Consider the following 8,646-nt stretch of genomic DNA (forward strand, 5'->3'; position numbering starts at 1 on the left):
GATTTCAAACTTGCCGGTGAAAAGAGGTTATTTGATATTAGCTCACTTGATGAATGGAGAACCCAAGCTTATGAAAATGCCAAGTTGTTTAAAGAAAAGGTTAAAAGATGGCATGACAAAAGGATACAAAAGCGTGAGTTTAATGTAGGTGATTATGTATTGCTATACAACTCTCATTTAAGATTTTTTGTAGGGAAACTTCTCTCTAAATGGGAAGGCCCCTATGTTATCGAGGAGGTCTATCGTTCCGGTGCCATAAAAATCAACAACTTCGAAGGCAGAAATCCGAAGGTGGTAAACGGTCAAAGAATCAAACATTATATCTCAAGTAATCCCATAAATGTTGAAACCAATATTATTGAAACCGTAACCCCGGAGGAATACACAAGGGACACTTTCCAGAATGTTTCAGACTCCGAAAAGGACTAGGTATGTGGTACGGTAAGTAAACCGACTCCAAAACAATTTTTAAGGCAATATTTCTCCGTTTTGGAATATTTAGAAAAATAGAAAATTAAGTAGCAGTCCGGGAAGGACACGAGGGCCCCACGAGGGTGGAGGGTGCGCCCTACCCCCCTGGGCGCGCCCTACCCCCTGGGCGCGCCCCCTACCTCACGAGCTCCTCGTGTGCCTTCCGGACTCCGTTTTCTTGCACAATACGTATTTTGGTCGGTAAAAATTCATTATATAATCTCCCGGGGGTTTGGACTCCTGTATCACGCAAAAATCTCTTGTTTTTGTTTCGAGCTGTTTTTCTGACAGATCTAGATTATCATGACGTCCCCAAGTGCTTCCAAGGACAAGTTCTTCGAGAAGGTCATCAATCCTTACCTTGCGGAGGTGCTGTGACACCCTCAAACCATTGAGACGCGTGATGGGTTGTTGCACATCCGCGATGCTGAGGGACCAAAGGGAATCGGGAGCGTGGAGACGAGGCTCGAAGGAATGGAGCAACAAGTTTTCAAGTGCCAGGGGATGGTGGAGCGTGGAATCAACGCTAGCCACATGAGGCTCGCGGAGTTCACTAACAACTACAAGCCGGATGCCAAGAACACCGTGGAGGCCATCTTCAAGCTATATGAGAAGATCGAGCACCTCCAAGCCCAAATCTATGACCTGCAAAACCAAAACTGTGAGTATGAATATAGATTCAACATAATGAGTTTGGCTGCAGATTCAAGGATTCCGGAGACTCGATCATCTTTCTATGATGGTGAACCTATGCCTTGGAAGATGGATGACAAGCCCGCATCATCAACAACACCTCCACCGTCTCCTCCAACAAAGAAGAATTGAGTATCTGGGTATGGGCACTCCACTTGGCAACTGCCAAGCTTGGGGGAGTGCCCCGGTATCGTATCACCATCACTTTTATCTTTACCGTTTTCCTTAGTTCGATCTTATTAGTAGTATTTTGATCTAGTAGAATAAAGTTTATGGCAATGATCTAGTTGTGAGTTTTGCTTTATTATCCTTCTATGTAATCGAGTCCGTGAGCTATATAATAAATATTAGTGTTGAGTCAAGGGCTTGATTATTTTGCCATGATCCTAAGTGAATAAAAGAAAAGAGAAAGAAATAAAAAGAAACAAAGAGATCATATGGATCTCATGGAGAGTAATGAGCTCACATAGAAAAAGTATGATGAGTAAAAGTTGTTGAGAGTTGACAAGCATAGTTTTGGTCATCGTTGCAATTAATAGGAAGTAATAAAGAAAGAGAGGTCCTCACATATAGATATACTATCTTGGACATCTTTTATGTTTGTGAGCACTCATTAAAATATGACATGCTAAAGAGTTGACATTGGACAAGGAAGACAACGTAATGGGTTATGTTTTCTTACATCTGAGATAAATTATATTGTCTTGGACCCTCCAACATGTTGAGCTTGCCTTTCCCCCTCATGCTAGCCAAATTCTCAGCACCAAGTAGAGATACTACTTGTGCTTCCAAATACCCTTAAACTAGTTTTGCCATGAGAGTCCACCATACCTACCTATGGATCGAGTAAGATCCTTCAAGTAAGTTGTCATCGGTGCAAAGCAATAAAAATTGCTCTCTAAATATCTCTGATTGATTGGTGTGGGAGAAATAAGCTTTATACGATCTTGTGATGTGGAAGTAATAAAAGCGACGGACTGCATAATAAAGGTTCATATCACAAGGGGCAATATAAAGTGACGTTCTTTCGCATTAAGATTTTGTGCATCCAACCATAAAAGCGCATGACAACCTCTGCTTTCCTCTGCGAAGGGCCTATCTTTTATCATTATCTTCCACCTTATGCAAGAGTCATGGTGATCTTCACCCTTCCTTTTTACATTTTACCCTTTGGCAAGCACAATATGTTGGAAAGATCCCGGTATATATGGCTAATTGGATGTAGGTTTTCATGAACTATTACTGTTGACATTACCCTTGAGGTAAAACGTTGGGAGGCAGGACTATAAGCCCCTATCTTTCTCTATGTCCGATTAAAACTCCACACCCATAAGTATTGCGTGAGTGTCATCAATTGTGAAAGATTATATGATAGTTGAGTATGTGGACTTGCTAAAAAGCTCTTATACATTGACTCTTTCCTATGTTATGATAAATTGCAATTGCTTCAATGACCGAGATTGTAGTTTGTTAGTTTTCAATGAAGTTTACGATTCATACTTGATATTGTGATTGAATTATTACTCTAGCATTAGAGATCATATGACAAAAAAATTATATAAGTTGTTGTTATAAAAATGATCATGATGCCCTCATGTCCGTATTTTATTTTTATCGACACCTTCATCTCTAAACATGTGGACATATTTTTTGATTTCGGCTTTTTGCTTGAGGACAAGCGAGGTCTAAGCTTGGGGGAGTTGATACGTACATTTTGCATCATGCTTTTATATCAATATTTATTGCATTATGGGCTGTTATTTCACATTATGTCACAATACTTATGGCTATTCTCTCTTATTTTACAAGGTTTACATAAGGAGGGAGAATGCCGGCAGCTGGAATTCTGGGCTGGAAAAGGAGCAAATATTAGAGACCTATTCTGCACAACTCCGAAAGCCTGAAACTCCACGGAACACCTTATAATAAATAATGAAAAATCCTCGCCAAAGATGAAGACCAGGGGGCCCACACCCTTCTCACGAGGGTGGGGGACGCGCCCCCCCTAGGGCGCGCCCCTACCTCGTGGGCCCCCTGGTGGCTCTCCGATGACCATCTTCTCCTATATGAAGTATTTCGTCGAGAAAAAAAAATAAGAAGCAACCTTTCGGGACGAAACTCCGCCGCCACGAGGCGGAACCTTGGCGGATCCAATCCAGAGCTCCGACAGAGCTATTCTGCCGGGGAAACTTCCCTCCCGGAGGGGGAAATCATCGCCATCGTCATCACCAACGCTTCTCTCATCGGGAGAGGGCAATCTCCATCAACATCTTCATCAGCACCATCTCATCTCAAAACCCTAGTTCATATCTTGTATCCGATTCTTATCTTCAAGTCCGGGATTGGAGCTAGTAGGTTGCTAGTAGTGTTAATTACTCCTTGTAGTTGATGCTAGTTGGTTTAATTGGTGGAAGATCATATGTTCAGATCCTTTATGCATGTTAATACCCCTCTGATTATGAACATGTTTATGCTTTGTGAGTAGTTACGTTTGTTCCTGAGGACAAGGGAGAAGTCTTGCTATTAGTAGTCATGTGAATTTGGTATTCGTTTGATATTTTGATGAGATGATGTTGTCTAGCCTCTAGTGGTGTTATGTGAATGTCGACTACATAACACTTCACCATTATTTGGGCCTAGAGGAAGGCATTGGGGAGTAATAAGTAGATGATGGGTTGCTAGAGTGACAGAAGCTTAAACCCTAGTTTATGCATTGCTTCGTTAGGGGATGATTTGGATCCATATGTTTCATGCTATGGTTAGGTTTACCTTAATACTTTTGTTGTAGTTGCGGATGCTTGCAATAGAGGTTAATCATAAGTGGGATGCTTGTTCAAATAAGAACAGCACCCAAGCACCGGTCCACCCACATGTCAAATTATCAAAGTACCGAACGCGAATCATATGAACGTGATGAAAACTAGCTTGACGATATTCCCATGTGTCCTCGGGAGCGCTTTTCCTTATATAAGAGTTTGTCCAGGCTTGTCCTTTGCTACAAAAAGAATTGGGCCACCTTGCTGTATTTTATTTACTTTTGTTATTTGTTGCTCGTTACAAATTATCTCATCACAAAACTATCTGTTACCACTTATTTCAGTACTTGCAGAGAATACCTTGCTGAAAACCGTTTATCATTTCCTTCTGCTCCTTGTTGGGTTCGACACTTTTACTTATCGAAAAGACTACGATAGATCCCCTATACTTGTGGGTCATCAACCCTCGGAGATACCTGTAGATCATCTTTATAGTCATCCAGTTACGTTGCGACGTTTGGTACACACAAGGCACTCCTCCGGTGTTAGTGAGTTGCATGATCTCATGGTCATAGGAACATATACTTGACATGCAGAAAACGATAAGAATAAACTTGATACGATCATATGCTACGTTTATAGTTTGGGTCTCGTCCATCACATCTTTCTTCTAATGATGTGAACCCTTTATCAAATGACAACGCATGTCTATGACTAGGAAACCATAGCCATCTTTGATCAACAAGCTAGTCCGGTAAAGGCTTTTTAGGGACATGTTGTTGTCTATGTATCCACACATGCATTCGAGTTTCCGATCAATACAATTATAGCATGGACAATAAATGATTATCATGAACAAGAAAATATAATAATAACCACTTTATTATTGCCTCTAGGGCATATTTCCAACATTCGTCTAGCAAGCATCCGCGGTTTCACTCATGTGATCATGAAGTCCAATTGCCTGAAGCTCGTTAATCTCTGGCACACTAGGCGACTGTCACGCTCGTGGTAGCGCCTCTTCTAGATCAAATAGGAGAGCTTATACCTCAGTTTATTTCTTTTTCCTTTCAACATGTAATTCGTAATGCTAACCTCCCGGCTCACCTCTGTGCGAAGTTTGCTTGCACTCTGGATGCGTCAGAGAGCTGGCTACATTCTACTCCCAGTTTCCTGATCGGTAGCCTCATGGCTGACTGTCCCAGGGTTGTTTTTGTTGAATAAATCTCTCCAAGTTTGCCCGCAAAAAAAGAATAAACATAGTTGTGTACGAAGCAAAATAGACATTTAATCATTTCATATAGTTTACAAAAACTAACCCATAAGAAGTTGTGTCAATTTTTCTTGGGGCTCGGCGTTGTACAAAAAACGGAAATCTTTTTTTACACGACGCGAGGAACTAAATAAAATCATAAAGCGACCTCAACAGATTCCCTAATAAAACCTCTACGTAAGCGATGGTTCGTTTTGTTCATTATCTACGGATCTATTTTAATTTTTGTGAACATTTTCTAAAATTTCATGGACATTTTATTTAACATCGTGATATTTTAATAATATGTGAACAATTTTTTGAAATCATGAACATTTTATGATTTTCCAAATGTTTTTTGAATTCACAAACTGTTTATGATTTTCATTTTTTTAGAAAACACATAACGTTTTAAAATTTGGTTCTTTTGAAAATCCCGAATTTCATTGAGAAGAAAAATAAAAACAGAATCGTGCGATGGCTAAGAAATTCGGGATTTTCAAAAACGTTATTTGGATTAAGGATTAAGGGTGGATTAACAGCTATTTGGCTCGTTAAGCTCGTAGTCTGTTTGGCTCGTTAAGCTCGTAGTCTCTTTTCTAATGAACAAAAATAAGCACAGGATTCCTGTTAAATTTAACGAGAAGGTAACAAGTTTCATGAGCACCTCGTTAATACAACACAACACATGTTTTTATGTCATAAGTAGCAACATTTCTTGGCACCTCAATCTATCTGATCAATCTAATCGATCCAACCAAGCCCACATGAGACAATAACCAGCGTACCTCGTCATGTGGTTGCTCTCTTCCTTCGTAAAAAACACACACAAAAAACTAAAGCAAAAGGGGATAATGTGAACGTGTACTCGTGAGCTTAACGAGTTTTACAAGAGAGATATCATATTATCATGATTTCTAATAATATGACATGATTCTAGTAACAGAAGTGAGGGTAATTTAGACTAGTAACATGTATATTTGGTGAAGTTATGAAAATAGCTGGCTATAGCCTCGCTATAGTCCCGATATAGTTGATTTGGGAGGACCGTTGTTATTTGGCACAACCCACTATCTAAAACTATGATAGAATTCAGTTGTCATAGAATAATATTAATATTGTTCTCGGACGTCTAAGAATTAACAATGTTTCATAAAATCATGTTGTTTTTAACATATCATGTGCTTTTTAGCAATCATCATACTAATAAATTTTACAAGAACTTTACATGCTAGCTGCGATGCATATAAACTACTGTACTATACTATATAGAGTTTTTATATAATTTTATTTATGTAGGAATATGATTTCCCTTTTGTTTGATAGTTTTTTGTTGTTGCGCGAAATAGCTTACCAAGCTGACCATTTTTTTCCACGCTGTTGATCGATGCCCTACTACGCTATCAGTTTGTGAGCTGTGCTTGCGACCTCACGACCAAACAAGTGCGTAACGGCGTCCTCATCTCGGTGACAAGCCCCGGTTTCTCTTCCATGTCCACTGCTCCAACCGGCGTCCACTCGAACCTCGTGAACAGCTTCTCGACGAAGGATTTCAGCACCGTCAGAGCGACAGCGGCGCCAGGGCACGCCCTCCGCCCGCTGCCGAAAGGCATCATCTTCATGGACTCCTCGCCGCTCCCGCCGCCGGCGGTGACAGAAACGCCGTATCCTTCTCCGCCCTCCAAGAACCGTTCAGGCAAGAACTCGTCGGGGTTCGTCCACGACGTCGCGTCGCGTCCGACATCAGCCACGCCGTAGTTGACGACGGAGCCCTTGGGTATCACATAGCCGTCGAGATAGACGTCCTTGTCCGTCGTGTGCGCCAGCAGGTAGTGCGCCGGGGGGTGGCGACGCAGCGCTTCGAGCACCACGGCCTCCAGGAACGGGCTCCTCGCTCGTCATTTGCCCTACAGTTTTCATCGCCTTCCCCTTTCCTAGCGATGTCCTGCCGTAACTTTCGTTGTACATCCTGGCAAAAGTTGCATGTCGTATCAACTTTATGGGTATGACAGTGAAATTCCTAGTACTTAATAGTTAATACTCCCTTCATTCGAAAAAACTTATCCTTTAAATGGATGTATCTAGCATTAAATTAGTGATAGATACATCCATTTAAGGGACAAGCTTAGGATAAGTTTTTTTCGGACGAAGGGAATACTGCTATGAGCTGATACGACGTTCTTGTTATTGCTATGTATACCTGGTGGAGCACAAAACGTGCCATGATCCACTCGAGCGCCGTGGAAGTGGTCTTGGACGCAGCGTTCATGAACTCCCAGCACAGGCTCACCATCTCCTCGTCTCGGAGCCTTAGCTCCAGGAGCGTGTCGACGTAGCACCGGCGTCGCCCTGGGCCGACCCCACCTCTGTTCCACTGTCCGCGAGCACTGATGAGAGCCATGACGGTGGCATGGTGCCTCTTCTTGGCGTTCGATAGCTTCCGGCACTTAGGGAAGTAGCACGCGACCTCCAGGAGCGCGGGCATGAGGTGGAACGCGCCGAGCTCAACGACGAGGGACAGGATCTCGGCGTGGACTCCTCGCAGCTGCCTGAGCACGTCGTCCGCCACTCCCTCGCCGAAGCAAAGCGAGGCGAAGAAGGAGAACACGGCGTGTCGGAGTATTTCTGATGGCACCACGACGTGGTTCTCGGCCGCAGCGGCCGCACGCTCGAAGCTCGAAACAAGCCTGCCGAGAGAAGACTGTAGCGCGCCAGCGAGAGACGCCCCTGCAAGGTGCGAGCTGAGGTTGCGCCGGAGGAGGCTCCAGCGGCCGCCGTACTGGGCGCTGTTGATGCCGTGGCCGTTAAGCCCGAAGGACCACGACGGCGGACGGTGCGCGAAGGTGGCCCCTGCGCGGGCGAGGGTACGGTGCGCGGCGTCACGGCCGGCGATGAAGATGGCCGGCTTGCTGCCTGCCCAGAGGGTGACGACGGGGCCGTAGTCCGCGTGGAGGCGCCGAAGCGCATCGACGAGGGAGGCGGTTGTGGGGCAGCGGTACAGGAGGTTCCCGAGAAGTGGGAGCCGTGGCCATGGTGGCCCGGGAGGGAGCGGACTGCCGCCGATGTGGCATTTCCTGAGCTGCTTGGAGGATTGAACGAGGAGGAGCACGGCCGGAAGGACCACGATGCACAGCAGTAGGAGCATTGCGTCGGCAATGGTCGATGAGAGCGGTATCGGGGTAGATTTTATAGTGATGCAGCTCCATCTGCTGGGCGGCCAAAGGAATGCTTAGATCACAACGGCACATCCGTATCCTCTGTTGTTAAGCCATTGGTTCGACCAAAATGTAAGCAGTAGGTTCTTTTCGTTTTCGTTTTGGCAAATCGCTATAAGGTATCGTTGCTTGTTGGATAACGTTTAGTCCATAAGTGTCGTCTCAATGGTTGAGACAGTACCTTTCACAACATAGTAGCCACATGAAATAAGATGGCACGTGTGTGGATGGCGTGGAAGATTTTGCATTGCATATCCCA

General features: G+C 43.9%; 1 pseudogene; it reads right to left on the reverse strand.

The window, feature by feature from the left end:
- Positions 1–6,498: 6,498 nt before the first annotated feature.
- On the reverse strand, positions 6,499–8,317 carry LOC119327748 (annotated as a pseudogene).
- Between the last annotated feature and the right edge of the window lie 329 nt (positions 8,318–8,646).

The sequence above is a fragment of the Triticum dicoccoides genome, chromosome 7A, assembly GCF_002162155.2.
Source record: "Triticum dicoccoides isolate Atlit2015 ecotype Zavitan chromosome 7A, WEW_v2.0, whole genome shotgun sequence".
NCBI classification, from domain to species: Eukaryota; Viridiplantae; Streptophyta; class Magnoliopsida; order Poales; family Poaceae; genus Triticum; species Triticum dicoccoides.